We start from the raw sequence: 16,327 nt of genomic DNA on the forward strand, positions 1-16,327 counted from the left end.
GTAGCGAGGTTGCCGTTGTTCTAGCGTACTCGTACCCTGCATCTCCAAACTCCGGTGATTGCCATGGTGGGCATGGTCACGCACTCAGGACCCGCGCATGCGCAAAGGTTAGCGAAGAGAGCTTGCTACGATCTGCAGGGATTGAGAGGAACAAGTGAGCATGTCTGTCGGCCATATTGGGGGAGTAGGCGGTATGGTATTCGCCCTGAAGCCTATTGAGCCCAAACGATCGTGACATCTCAATTGATCGTGAGATCGATAAATTCAGTGTCATATAACTGAGTGCAGGGATATAGAGATATTGATTTCATATACCTGAACGTAATTAAAGTCTAAGTAAGCAATAAGTTAATGGCTCGTGATGGTGGAGTCGGTGGAGTCCAGTCTGGTCTGATCACATGACATGGGCGGGATCGGGAGTGGGGAGGGCCGGTGCGGAGCTTGGCCAGAGGATGAGCCGCGGGTCTGGGTAAAAGGTAAAGTGCAGGTCACTGGAATAATATAACTGCACACAGATGGTCAAATTATGAAAAGATGAGCCAGGGGTCAGGTAAGAGTAAACTTGGTAAGTGCAGGTCACTAGAATAATCTAAGTACAAAAAGATGGTCTAATTGTGAATAGATGACCAAGGAACGGCGTCATTAAGACCCAGTGTATCCAGTTTGAGGCGATGGACCCACCTTTGTTCAATCCTGAACAAGCCCTCTTTGGTGATTCCTGGATGGCATTCTAGAACCAGCCAGCGGATACTGTCGGCTGTGTGTCCCATTTGTGTGTAGTGTTGGTACAGTCTAGTATTTGTTTTTAGGCATCTTATATTGCTTTTGTGTTCTTGAATGCGCAGTTTTATCTGTCTCATTGTCATCCCAATGTACTGTTGGTCACAGGGACAGGTGAGGAGGTAAATACACTTGGCGCTATTACAATTGGTATGCCTTTGCAATCGCCAGGTAAATGTGTGGGATAACTGGATCTCTTTGATGACACTGGTTTGGGGGCACACTGTGCATCCACCGCAAGGGAAATGGCCTACTACCGGAGGGAGGTCCCATAGGGTGCTCTGATTGTTTGTATTCTGTTTTTTTTGGACTTGTATGGACAAGAGCATCCTTCAAATTGGGTGTGCGTTTAAATGCAAATCTTGGGCGAGGAAAGTTCAAACCCCCGGAGTTAATAATGTTCCAATGTCTGTTAATAGTCTTCTTAATGAAGGCAGAGTTCTTTGTGAATGTGGTCACGCAGGTGATTACATCCTCGGGGTCTTTCACTCTAGTCTCCAGTAGTGTTTCTCTGGGGTTGTTTGCCGCCCTTTTGTAGGAGTTTTTTATCAATCTAGTAGAGTACCTGTCAATTAATTGCTCTTGGCTAGAGCTGTCAGTTCTCTGCTATGTTCAAATGGATGGGGGGGGGGGGGTCCTCTAATTAGACATTTCCAGATATGGAAATGATTTTCGGGGTTGTATGTCAGAAATCTTTGTCAAATGTGCTTTCTAACGTAAATATTGTGTCCTAAATATTGTTTACAAACATACCCTCCTCATTGGTGTAGATTTCTATTGACTTCAATTATGTTATATTTTTGTAAACAATATTTAATACACAGTATTTTTGTCGGATAATATTCTGACAACGATATTTTAGGAAGTTCTCCTTGCCTCCCGGCTGTGTTGGCCTTACTCAGTGAGACTCGTGGAGGGTAAGGACTAGGATCCTACAGTGCTCATTTCATGGTGAGACAAAAGACAGGATATCATTCTTCTCTAGCCACAAGGTCCCAAATACCATAGTCACTTCTGAGGAAGGTTCAGATCACTTCTAGGCGTGAGTGCAGGTCAAACTGAGGGACATGGGCAGCCTATCCTAAGCTCTCAATTATGTTTATCCAACCACACAAAGAAACTCCAGGATGTATTCCTCTGTCCTTACAGTGAAAGACAACACATGCGCCACACCTACTCTACCTCCCACGTGCACATTAAAAATGCACTCTCCACACATGTCCCACACAGCTGGAGCAAATAACTTGGTTGAGGCAAACTAGCAGGTCTTTCAGTGGGAGAGGCCTGTAGGCATGTCTCTCCTGAGGGCAACTGGCAAACAGAGTCTGTCCTTTCTACTAGAATGAATGTTGCCACCATTGCCAGTCCCTCTCAGTCCTCTGACAGTAGTTACTCTCATAGAGGATGGTTACACTGAAGGCGCCCCTCCTGACCTCAGAGCCATGCTCTGGGGGTCTCAATGCATTACATAGGTGGCTCTCAGTGAGCACATGCAAATGGCTTGATTCACTAAGGGGAAATCAAAAACCCACAGGGACATGGAATGACTTTTCTGGCAATCTAAGTCAGAAGCTTTGCACAGCCCTACAGCACACATTTACACCCAAATAAGTTTAAAATACATTGAAAATATTATTGTTCTACCCATGGTATATAAAATAGGCACCCCTCCTGTTATCATATGCGGCCCTCAATAGCCACATACGGGGGTCTAGCAAGGTCCAGTTTCTCGATAGATGAAGATGGAGGCAAAACATTTTCTGAATTGCAGCAAGGCAAGCCATTTCCACAATTAAACACCCACCATTGTGTAACTTGTGATAATGACATCAGTGTGTTTTAACCGATCTATAAATGTTGACCCAATGCAACACGTTTAAGGTTACCCATCTCCATGAATTGGAAATCTACATCAAACCAAAGTGAGAAATGTTTTTTTTGTGCAATATGCAAAACGCGTTGTGGGATTCTGTGACTTGGTGCTGATGAGGGAACTCACCTCAAAATTTAAGATCAAGGATTAAGAGCGTCTTCTCCCTCAGACTGTAAGCTGATTTTAAAACATGTTGGACAAATTCAGAGTACGGCGATCTAAATAGTGTGAGAGATAAAGCTTTAATGATTTTCTTGTGCCACAAAATTGAGTTCTGTTAATGCATGATCCATAAGAATGTAAAGATAACTATTAGTCCTACCAAGAGCCTTGAACAAACAATTCTAGGGCCCCAGCTGTGTGCACAAAATGGCTCCTATATTTGAGGTCCTTCCAAGTCTGTTAAAGGCTTTCTTTGGGCTCTGTAAAAATTGATGATATTTCCGTTGTCTAACTGAATTAATAATTTATCCAACCACAATTTACATTGCCGAGCTGGCATGCAAGGAATCATTTTTAAGCATACTTTTCATATATGTATTGAGTTTGAGGGACTCGTCATAATTGTTTCGTCAAGACTGACGCACAGATTCTTGCCCTTGTAAGCTATTAAGACCTTCTGATGGAAGTATGACATCTACCTCTACCATTCATAATGATATACCGAAGACGGATCACCTTTAAACATACCGAAGACGGATCACCTTCAGACATACCGAAGATGGATCACCTTCAGACATACGAAGACGGATCACCTTCAGGCATACTGAAGACGGATCACCTTCAGACATACCGAAGACAGGGAAGTCCTTCAGATATTCCGAAGACGGATCACCTTCAGACATACCGAAGACAGGGAAGGCCTTCAGATATACTGAAGACAGATCACCTTTAGACATACCGAAGACGGATCACCTTCAGACTTACAGAAGATGGGTCATCTTCAGCCATACCGAAGATGGATCAAATTCAGACATACGGAAGACGGATCACCTTTAGACATACTGAAGGCAGATCACCTTCAGACATACCGAAGACAGGAAAGTCCTTCAGACATACCAAAGACGGATCACCTTCAGACATACCAAAGATGGATCACCTTCAGGCATACAGAAGACAGATCATCTTCAGACATACCAAAGACTGATCACCTTCAGAGATACCGAAGACAGAGTACCTTCCGACATACCTTCAGACGGATCACCTTCAAACATACCAAGGATGGATCACCTTTAGACATACCGAAGAAGGATCACCTTCAGACATACCTTCAGACGGATCTCCTTCAGACAACGAGCCCAATATAAGGCTCTCTGCACGGTGATCAAGGCCTTGAGGGGGACTGGCCCGGAAGATCTAACAAAACGCATCTAATGGTATGTCCCCGGAAGAACATTGCGCTCAATGGAGGCAATGAGGGCGGCCGTTCTGAGGGCCAAAAAGGCGAACTGGGGTGGTAAGAGTATGGCCTCAGAGCCACCAAGGCTTGGAACGACCTTCTGTTTTATCTAAGGTCTGCCACGGAATTCCTTTCATTCAGGAAAGGTTTGAAGATATGGTTGTTTCCAGCTCAGCCTTAGCTCTGTTGCAGGGATGGATGCTTTTCAGGTAGACAGTGCTCAGCGCTAGGACACCCTTGGGTAACAGCGCGCTTTACAAACTCATATCATATAACATAACATAACATACCGAAGATGGATCACCTTCAGACATATTGAAGACAGGGAAGACCTTCAGACATACCAAAGACAGGGAAGTCCTTCAGACAAACAGAAGACAGGGAAGTCCTTCAGACATACCGAAGATGGGTGTCCTTCAGACATACCGAAGATAGGGAAGTCCTTCAGACATACCGAAGACGGATCACCTTCAGACATACCAAAGAGAGGGATGTCCTTCTAGCCTCTTTAATGTATCTGATGAGATAACAGCTCATACAAAGGAATTACACAGAGTCTAGGGTTGTGCTCATGCTTAACTGCCTCTTCACACATTAGCACATTTCTTCATGTCCTTGTAACCTTGTTAAAGGTTGGTCCCTCACACCTGGGGTTCACAGTGTCTAATGGCAATGGCTTAATGTCCTTCTTCGTAAGTAGCCTCAAGTAGATGGAGGCTATATGACATTTGAGTCTTAGCTAATTCTAGGCGGGGGAGAGGGTGTCTGGTGAAAAAGAAAATTAGGAAATTACTGCATCATGCCTTGACCTCTCAGCATTGTTCCCTGATATTTTCCCCTAACCAGAGTCGGATTGGTAATGCGGGCTCTTGGGCATTGCCTGAGGGGCCGGTGTCCAGTTCCAGCTGTGGGCTGCTTTTTTGAGCAGTCTGCGGGGTGATTTGGCGGGTTCTGCATCCTTTGGATGCCTCCAGTGGCCCAGTGGGTACCTGAGTGGCCTTTCTGGAGGCAGATGGGCCTCAATTACTTCCCTTTTATTAAAGGGCTGAGGTGTCACTCCCTTTCTCTTGCTGGGGCCGGTCCATTAACATATGCTTATTGAGGGGGGCAGGGGGACGAAGCAAAAGTGGCCACACTTGTATTCAGATGTGTTTCACCAGTGCAAGCTAATCTGTGCACTTTTTTACCCCCCCCTTTTTTTAATAAAACTTCGCCAAAGCAGTGTTTTGCAAAGGCAATATGCAAATGTGGGCCACTTTTTTTTATCGTGCCCGGGCCGATTTTTAATCCCAATCCAACCCTGCCCCTAACCCCACCTGACTTTGAAGAACTAAAGGAAGAGTAAAATCTGGACACCGAAGCCCCGTTCCAAGGGCAGTTTTCAGAGCGAAGAAGCTAGCTTCCTCTCGGACACCTCACAGTACCTCATTAGGAATGGATTTCTGTAGCAAAGATTGGAGGGGGCAAATCTGGGAAACTGGGCAAAATATTCTATAGAAGGCAATGAAACCGAAAAAAGATCTCACTTTGTTCTTTGTGATGGGGCTAGGTATTTGTTGTAGGGTTTCTCCTATGGATGCCCCACTATTTTCACAGGAAAATTGTTTATCACAAAGAAGCACCACAACTCCCTCTGTGAGGTGTGCATGTCATGACATAGAGTCATGCATTGGCGGCTGACACAGATAAAGACCGGTGATGCTGGTGTGGGTAGACGAGGGAGAGTGCGACGGGGGTTTAACAATAAAAAAAATTAAAAGACTTTCCTGGTGCTGCTATTTATGATGTTGCTAGTTGTGTTCCGATGATTATTACTCTGTCGGTTCCATGTGACTATAAACAAACATGTATTTTGTCTATGTCCATTAGCCTTTCTTCAGGCAACCAATCGTGTTGTTGTTTACATTGCACTATGCACTTTAAATGCGGCATTGTAACTCACAAGGCGCCATGTGATCAAGGCCTCTAGTAGGCTGAAACGCGTTGATCCAGCGGGCCTAAAGAAATTCTGTCTCATATGCACAACTCTACACCACGATACTCACCATAATTCATAAACTCATCACAAGGCCCATAAATGACTGAGGCGAGAATTGACCAACTGAATCATGTGACCTAATTAATCAGATCTATTCACAAAACTATTTATATTTATATACAAATGCAGCTTATCATTGTCATTTTTATAAAAATTTGTACATTTAATTAAGCCACCAAGGCAATGGATTAACTAATGGTAACTAGACTCAAAACAAACAAGGCCAGCTTGTCATTTCAAAATCTATTTTATTAACTTTATTATTAAGTAAAGAGCATATTCAAATAATATTTATTTTATTAGCATTTAATAAGCATTTATTAAGAAAAGGCACATTAGACTGTCAGTTCGGTACACAGTCAAAATATCGAGTAGGAAATATCGACCTACCATAATATCGAGTCTGAAATATCGAAGGAGCATAATATCGAAGGCAAGAATATCGTAGGACAGAATATCGACCCAAGGTAAGTAATATCGAAATTCTTAATATCGATGTAAGTAATATCGAAGTTAGTAATATCAATAGCATATATATCGATGTTACTAATTTCGATGACACTAATATCGATATTTGTATTATTTTATAGTTTTTTATTATGTATGTGTTATATGTTTAACTTAAGTTTATAAAATAATTACTATTATATGTGTATTAATCTGATATAAAAATAAATTAATTTATAAGAAAATTGTATGTTTTAGTACCGGAGCGGGTTGTGGGTTTATAGGGGAATAGGGTGGGAAGTAATTTAATTATGTTAAATTGATTAATAATTAGTAGGATTTATTAATAAATTATAATTAATTGGTAATTGTTAGAAAATAATAGGAAAATAATTTTAAATAAATTATTAATTGATATATATGTTCTGTAGCAGGTTGTGGGTTTATAGGGGAATAGGGTGGGAAGTAATTTAATTATGGTAAGTTGATGAATAATTAGTAGGATTAATTAATTAATTATAATTAATTGCTAATTATTATTAATTAATTGAAGAAAACAAATTAATTGATTAATTGATATATATTTTCTGTAGCGGGATGTGGGTTTATAGGGGAATTGGGTGGGGAGTAATTTAATTATGGTTAATTATTTAATAATTAGTAGGAATTAAAAAATAAATGTAATTAATTGGTAATTAATTTTAATTATTTGCTAATTATTTTTCATTAATTCATAAATGGATAAATGTGTTATGTTGTGGGTAGTGGTTTTATAGGGAAATATGGTGGGAAGTAAAGTTAATTTAAATAATTAATAATGTATAAAAACTAATTGTATTGTTAAAAATATAATTGTTAATTAATTAATAATTGGTAATTAAATATTATTAAATGGTATTATTTTAAATTTATTTTAGGTAAAATATATTTTGCTAAGCATGTGTTTTATAATTAAGTATAGGTATTGTATATGGTTTATATTTATTTGATATTTTTTTTTTATAACTACAAAAATCGTTTATTTCTAAGTATGTTATTTTAACCCTTACACTATCCAACACTTTCCCTACTGTTGCACTCTCTGGAGTTGGAATAGTACTTTTTTACTTCTACGCTATCCAACGCTTTCCCTACTGTTGCACTCTCTGGAGTGGGAATAGTAATTTTTACCCCTACGCTATCCAACGCTTTCCCTACTGTTGCACTCTCTGGAGTGGGAATAGTAATTTTTACCCCTACGCTATCCAACGCTTTCCCTACTGTTGCACTCTCTGGAGTGGGAATAGTAATTTTTACCCCTACGCTATCCAATGCTTTCCCTACTGTTGCACTCTCTGGAGTGGGAATAGTAATTTTTACCCCTACGCTATCCAACGCTTTCTCTACTGTTGCATTCTCTGGAGTGGGAATAGTAATTTTTACCCCTACGCTATCCAACGCTTTCCCTACTGTTGCACTCTCTGGAGTGGGAATAGTAATTTTTACCCCTACGCTATCCAATGCTTTCCCTACTGTTGCACTCTCTGGAGTGGGAATAGTAATTTTTACCCCTACGCTATCCAATGCTTTCCCTACTGTTGCACTCTCTGGAGTTGGAATAGTAATTTTTACCCCTACGCTATCCAACGCTTTCCCTACTGTTGCACTCTCTGGAGTGGGAATAGTAATTTTTACCCCTACGCTATCCAACGTTTTTCCTACTGTTGCACTCTCTGGAGTGGGAATAGTAATTTTTACCCCTACGCTATCCAACGCTTTCCCTACTGTTGCACTCTCTGGAGTGGGAATAGTAATTTTTACCCCTACGCTATCCAACGCTTTCCCTACTGTTGCACTCTCTGGAGTGCGAATAGTAATTTTTACCCCTACGCTATCCAATGTTTTCCCTACTGTTGCACTCTCTGGAGTGGGAATAGTAATTTTTACCCCTACGCTATCCAACGCTTTCCCTACTGTTGCACTCTCTGGAGTGGGAATAGTAATTTTTATCCCTACGCTATCCAACACTTTCCCTACTGTTGCACTCTCTGGAGTGGGAATAGTAATTTTTACCCCTACGCTATCCAACGCTTTCCCTACTGTTGAACTCTCTGGAGTGGGAATAGTAATTTTTACCCGTACGCTATCCAACGCTTTCCCTACTGTTGCACTCTCTGGAGTGGGAATAGTAATTTGTACCCCTATACAATCCAACGCTTTCCCTACTGTTGCACTCTCTGGAGTGGGAATAGTAATTTTTACCTCTACGCTATCCAACGCTTTCCCTACTGTTGCACTCTCTGGAGTGGGAATAGTAATTTTTACTCCTACGCTATCCACTGCTTTTCCTACTGTTGACTCTCTGGAGTGGGACTAGTAATTTTAACCCTGCGCTATCAAACGCTTTCCCTACTGTTGCACTCTCTGGAGTAGGAATAGTAATTTTTACCCTTACGCTATCCAACGTTTTATATGATTAATTGTAAAAAAATTAAATGTTTATTTTATTTTTTATATTACTTACATTTTATTTATGTTATTGAGTTATGTTTGTAAATGTATTACTAATTTAGATTATATTTTATTAATTTATAAATTAGTAAAATAATTATTAATAATTATTGTTCAGTACATAGATATTATATATTTACTGTATATATTTAATTAATGTATTATTAATATATATGTATTATTTATTAATTTTAAACATTATTAGATACTTTTAAATATGTATATTTTATTTATTAGTGTTATATACTTACTTTTACATTTATATATTAAAAGAAAAAGATCGATATTTTTAACATCGATATTTTTTACATCTATATTATTTTTTCGATATTTTTGTACTTACCATGTTGTAGATAGGATGTCGATATTTTTGCCTTCGATATTGTTGACTCGATATTCTTGTAGGTCGATATTTATGAGGTCGAAATTCTGTCAGTGATCCTGTCAGTTCAAATCAAATCAGCATGAAAAGTATTTAAGCAAAAGAATCTCATTCCCTAAACCCTATTTCCCTGTCTAAATTAAATAGAACCTAAAGGGAAAAGCATAAGTTCAGATTTCTCTTACGTGAGTCAAAAGTCCGTCAGCATCTCACGGTCTCAGGAACGAGCCAGCAAAGCTCCTCCCAAGGGGCCAAGTTTTATACCTTTTCTCTATCTAAAACTAGCTAAAAGAATACTTTTAGAAAGTCATCCTGGGATTTTATTGGCTGACAGCCGTCAGTCCACATGAAGTCATTGCCTCTTCATTCAAAATCATATTTTTCCATAGCGCCGTTGTCTATTGTCTACGAGTGACATTAGCTTCCGAGGACCTTTGCAACATTTTATTGAATAACAGTTCGTTGCTTCCTTAGCTTTGGCCTTTCTGCCATATCCTGTCCTTGGAAAAGTTATACAACACGAGGCACATCCTGCACAGTTCCACGTATTTTGTTTTCTGAAGATTATGAACAACAAACTTTTTATTCTTTGCTGGGCTCGGCTCGTCATGACAGGACTCCATAAACACCCATTTTAAGTTAGGCCTCAGGCCTCTTTTTCAAAGCTCTAGTATGCAAGGAAACACAAAACATCAATTATTTGAGTAATGAAAGTTATTCTGTTACCCACCCCCTTCACTAATGTTAACCCATTAGTTTATGTTTCCTAGCTTTGAGCACAAGAAAGTAACAAACCTTTGCCACATCAAAGACACGACATAGACAAAAGCACATTTAAAAATAAGCACATGCTATTATTTAAACAGCCACAATTAATGTTGACAAAACGAAAAGACAAAGTTAATATATTATTTTAAACAAACTGGCAAATGCAACAAGAGCACATAATGTTAAACCCACGTGTTTATGTAAGTGCACATTATTCTAGGTTGAATTAATACAAAATCATGCAAAACTCATTATTATTATTATTTTATTATGGAAGTTCAATTCAGCGAATAAAAAATGTAATTTATTTCAAAAGCTCGCTTCATCAACTCCCTCATCTGGTGATTTCAATATCACCAATTCAGCGAATAAAAATTTAATTTATTTCAAAAGCTCGCTTCATCAACTCCCTCATCTGGTGATTTCAAAATCACCAAACAATACCCAAAATTTTACCAAAATTATAACTTTTGAAGACATCACATTATGAACAGTCTCTGTGTTAGTAATTCTAAACCCCTGTTTCATCAGTCTGTCTGGAGCTCTCATATTGAGCTCTACGAAACTCTTCCAATTCTATCTCCTTCTCCTGAGCCTTTCTGAGTTTGTAGATCCTTCTCTTTTCCCTCACATGCTTCTTTCTCTTGTGAATCATGCAACTAATTTTTAACAAAAGTGTCACTATAACTATGATTATTACAGGATAAAGTAATTTGCCAATGATTGAACTGCCGATTTCACCAAACCATTTCCCAATTGCCTCAAACCTTTTGCTCAGACGTTCTGAAAAACTGTCACTTTCCATGGGTTCTATTTCTGAGTGAAATTCAGTGATATTTTTGATAAGCATCTCTATGTTCTGGCTTTTGTCTGGGATGATATAAGTACAGCAATGCTGAACATGTAAAATCCCACAGACTCCTCCTTCTTTTGCTAGCAGAATGTCTAATGCAAGACGGTTCTGCATAACCACACTTCTGGTGGTGACAAGTTCAGTATTAACTAATTGGAAACCACTTGCAGTATCAGTGGACAATCTGTCAACAATTGTGGAAACCTTTCTAATTTTAATTGCATTCAGGGTTATTCCCACCATAGGAATTATTGCACCAAATATGTCTCCCATAATCTCAGAGAAGCTTTCTCTCTTGTACCTGTTCGGGTGTTTGCCAATTTCGAATGAACCTTCTCCATTCCTGTCTACATGGAAAATGTTTGGAAAAACTAGACCAAGGTAGCACGTCCCATACCAATGGTCTGGGAGACGAAAGTAAGCTTTGTTCCCACAAACAAAATAAATTCCAGGAAAAATTGTATCTTTGCCACCTTTAAATCCCCATCCCCCTATGATACGATAAGTATCCTCATATTGACTAGCACCGACAAAATAATTGTCGTATAATGTGTTGTCTCTTCTAATACAAAATGTCCCACTAACAGGATCATCTATATGAATAGCAGCATATCTATTTCTACCATTGAGCTTCTGATCCTCGAGCTGCCAAAATTTGGATTTAGTCTGTTTCAGCATCTCATTTCTTTTATAAATCGCCCTTCTCTCCTCAACCAACTTGAGAAAAGATCTTTCTTCATCTCTCATTTTGCAAGTTAAATTGTTCTTGTAAGCATATTTGTAGGTAAGTTCATTAGTCACCAAAAAGAATCCCCTCATCTGTTTAGCAGGTCTGACTTTGTTTAAGCTATTTAAAACTTTCAGGTTGGCAAAAATTTAATCGAAGTCTGAGTAATAGTACTCCAGACGACCTGTTTGATAAAACAAGCTAGCTATAACACTGCATGTAATGCCATAAGTAAGGGGAAGCATGTTATATTTGACCCCTTCTGAAACTGAAGCAGGAAGCTTCACACAAACATAACAATCCTTCACATCCATGACTTTTACATATTCTGACAGGAGTCTTGAAAAGGAATTATTAGAAAAATCACCAACAGATCTATCTTGGTGGATCTCTGGTTTGTGCTCAATAGCTCTATTAGTTTTGCCTGCAACATCATGAACAGCTTGTTTAGACTCAGCTTTGCTTGTCATATTAGCTTTATAGTCCTCCTAGTCTATGCCAAAAGGAAAGATGACTGCCAAAATGAACCAAACTAAAATAATTAGAATCACACAAATAGAAGACATTTTACAACATCTTCTAAAGATAGCACACCTTGAATTGTCGGTATTAGGCATCTTTTTTTTTTATATATTACAAAGTTTTTACTTAAAACAAAAATGTAAAAATAGTAGTACTATATACACCTCCCCTTTAAAAATTTTTTTTTAGTAACCCTCTAACAGCTTTTCTTCCACCTTGCGTCTTACATCAAAGTGTTTTTCCAGCTAACACAATTTCTTCGACCTTGTGTCACCTAACACAATTTCTTCAGCCTTATGCCAAAAATAAACCTCAACCTAAAGAATATTATTTTCAATCATTGTCACTAGTTTCTTCCAAATCTTCCTGACTACTGCTACTGATTTCCACTACTGGTGGGATAATTATGTAGGTCCACTCAGGAGACTTGTACTTTTGATTTGGCCTCTATGGTCTTTTGCCCCTACTGCTAATTACTTCAATTTTCTTTCCTGCTTGACCTTTTTTTATCTAAGTCACACTTTTGACTAGATATCTCGTTAATCTGCTCCTTTGATTTGTTCACCAATTTGAATTTTAGATTTTCTCTTGGCCAATTATCTCCTTTTCTTTTTAAATTATTTTTATTGCAGAATAGACCAGCATGGTATGCGATTTCTCAGCCGTCCCCTGTGCGGGAAAGGCAATATGCTTTGAGAACACTTCGTCACACAGCCGTTCAGCCCACACCCCGGAGGTTGGGCGGCGTTTGTAGAGAGTATGTTGAAGGCACACCAGTTCAGCCGGTAGAGAAAGTCTATATCACCGTAAACATCTGCTTTTGTGGTTTTTGGGTGTGAATCCCACTAAAACCTCAACTCCCCCACCCTCCCCCCTTCAACTTGTCAACTGTATAGCCACTTAATACACCTTGGGTCGTATTCAGGAGTCATTGTTCCCGCACATAGTCCAATCTGACCACTGCAATTCCCACTGCGCCCCCCCCCCCCGCAGCCGCTCGTTTCAGCATTTCTGGTACCCCACAGGGTTTCATGCACCAACAATACCTCCTCGGTGGGTAGCATAGTCAACACAAGGCTTGGTATGTCACATTTCACATTCCAGTCCCCCTCTCTCCTCCAACTCCTTCCCTCATTGCCCTCCCTCTAGACCGTGATACTGCCTCCACTTGGCCCACACCCGTCGGAACTTTTTAGGACATCCCCTCGCTTTATAGGTCACCCTCTCCGCTGCCATATAGAGGTCAAGCCCCCGTCTCCACTCCTCAAGGGTCGGCAATTCTGATGCTCCCCAATATTTTGCTATGTCTCTCTTAGCGACTACTAGCGCTAGAACTAGAAAAATGAGCTGGGGACGAGGCAGGTCCACCTCAGTGGTCAGGCCCAGTAGGGCTAGCTTAGGCTCCTGTGTAAGTTCCGCCCCCAAAATCTCCCGCAGCTCTGTGAAGATGTCTGACCAGTAGTGTTGTATGTTTGTACATTGCCATAGGGTGTGGTAGAAGTCCCCCTGTTGGCTACCGCACCGTAGGCATGTAGCGTCTGTAATTTTCCCCATCCTGAGCAGTTTCACCCTATCAAAATATGTCCTATGTAACATGTTAAGCTGGATGAGGCGGAGCCTGGACTTGATCGCCACCTCCCTGGGGTGCATGAGGACCATCTCCCAGTCAATGTCTTCCATTTCACCCACCTCTGCCTCCCACACTCCCCTCAGTCTCACTAGGTCGCCCAGCATATTATTCGTCAGGGTTTTATATGTGAGGGAGACTGCTTTACCCAATATGTGCTCCTGGAGTAGTCTCCCCTCTAGTGGCGCATATTCAGGTATGTCCGCGAGTTGTATCTTTTGTGCCCTCCAAGCGTGTCTCAATTGCATGTATTTGAATAGTTGTGAGTGGTGGAGCCCAAATTCCGTCTTGAGAGCCTGGAATTCCTTCAATTCCCCCCTGTAGATCATGTCGCCTATGTGGGACATGTCAATGTCGTCCCATCGTTGGAAGCCCCGGAGCTTACCAAGTTCCGGGAGCCACCGGCAGTGCCACAACGGTGTTTGTCTGGTGACCCTTCCCTCCCAGCCCATGCGTTTGGTTGCTTGCCGCCACGCTTTAAGTGTGAGGGATGTCGCCGGTAGCAGCGACTTCCCAATCTTCCCCCCATATAAATAGTATAGTATGTTTCTGTTCGATAGCGTGTGTCTTTCAAGGATATATGTCGGGTGGTCCGCCGGGACATGGATCCAGTCGTTTATGGGCGTCAGGTGTTCCGCCCAGTAGTAGGCCTCCAAATTCGGTAGGGATATGCCCCCACTGTATTGATGTAGTTGGAGAGTCTGTAGGGCTATTCGTGGCTGCTTTCCCAGTCACAGGAAATTATCTCCTTTTCTTAAGAGTTTCTTCTTAGGCTCAGTTTTGTTACACTCAGCTTTCCAAGCCCTTTTTCTGAATTTCCTTATTCCAGACTCTTCATTACTCTCATCCGAATCAGTTTCAGAGATTTCAATTCTATATCTAGGAACTTCTTTACTCGGCAGCTTCCCTCCGTTAGGAACATCTTCCTTGTAGCTGGTACTCGGTAATTCGTCCTCCTCCTCTTCTGGAATTACTTCTAACTTCCCAGTTTCAGAATTCTTGTTCCTGCTTTCAGAGCTTTCAATCTGCTTTTCAATACTCTCCTGATCTTGAATCTCATTTGACTCAGATTCTTTTTCTGTTCCTTTTTCTAGAACATTCTCATCATTTTCTGAATCTAGAATCACAATCTCTATATCTTTTTCATTCAGTGCCTGATCCACATTAGAATCTTCCAGATGTCGACTTTCTTGACAATCTTCAGAATCTGGATTTTCAGGTTCTTCTTCAGAGTCTGAATCAGTAGTTGTGTCGTCACTATCCTCATCAGGATTATCAGGAGGTGGTACACGAATGGTATGACTTGCATGCACCCACCTTTTCAAACCTTTGCATTTCACTGCATTTGTTGTGACTAATATCACCTGTCTTGCTTTCTGCCACCTGGGTACTAAACAGTTTCTTCTCCTGTGAACTTTTGTTCTGACCCAGTCTCCTGGTAACAGATCATGAGCGTGCTCCTTTTCTTTTGAAATTACATCTGTTCCCACCTGATGGAATACAGAAGTCACCACATCAGACAGATTTTTACAGTAATCTATAATTGCACTTTCATTTATGCTCAATAATTTCCCAACCGGTATAAATGCCTGTCTCATTACTCTTCCCATGAGAATATCATGGGGTCTTAGACCTGTCTTTTTATCAGGTGTGCTTCTTAAGGACATTAAAACAAGTGGAAGTGCATTTGTCCACTTCATCCCTGTAGCTAGGCACATTTTTCCAATTCTATTTTTAATTGTTCCATTAATTTGCTCAACAACACCTGATGCTTCTGGTCTATATGCACAGTGTAGCTTTTGCTTTATGCTGAAGGCCTCACAAATCAATTTTAATAATCTGTTTTTAAAGTGTGTGCCGCGATCACTTTCAATAGTGGCTGGAAATCCATACCTCGGTATGATCTCCCTTAAGAGCAATTTTGCCACAGTAACTGAGTCATTGTGACGAGTTGGGAACGCTTCCACCCATCTTGAAAACAGACAGACAATCACAAGGACATATCTCAGCTTATTATGGGGTGGCATGTCAATAAAATCCATTTGCAACCTGGTAAAAGGAACACCCTCCCGTCCTATGGTTCCCATGCTCACAACTGTTTTTCTGTTTGGATTGATTTGTTGGCAGATCAAACATCACTGGCAAAGTGACTCCACAATAATCCTAAATTTTGGATTATACCAAATCTGCCTGAACATTCTAATCATGGAATCTCTTCCTAAATGACCTGGACCATGATACATCCGTGCCATGTCAGCAATCATGCAATTTGGCATTACAGGTCTACCATCTTTGTAAACCCAAATCTCATCTTCCTCCCTCTGTCTGCAACCTTCTTTCAGCCAAGTGTTTTTCTCCTCATCATCTGCCTCATCTTATAGATCTTTTACTCCCTGCCATGTTTCAACTACAGATATTAGC

The sequence above is a fragment of the Lissotriton vulgaris genome, chromosome 1_1 (genome assembly GCF_964263255.1).
Source record: "Lissotriton vulgaris chromosome 1_1, aLisVul1.2, whole genome shotgun sequence".
Taxonomy (NCBI): Eukaryota; Metazoa; Chordata; class Amphibia; order Caudata; family Salamandridae; genus Lissotriton; species Lissotriton vulgaris.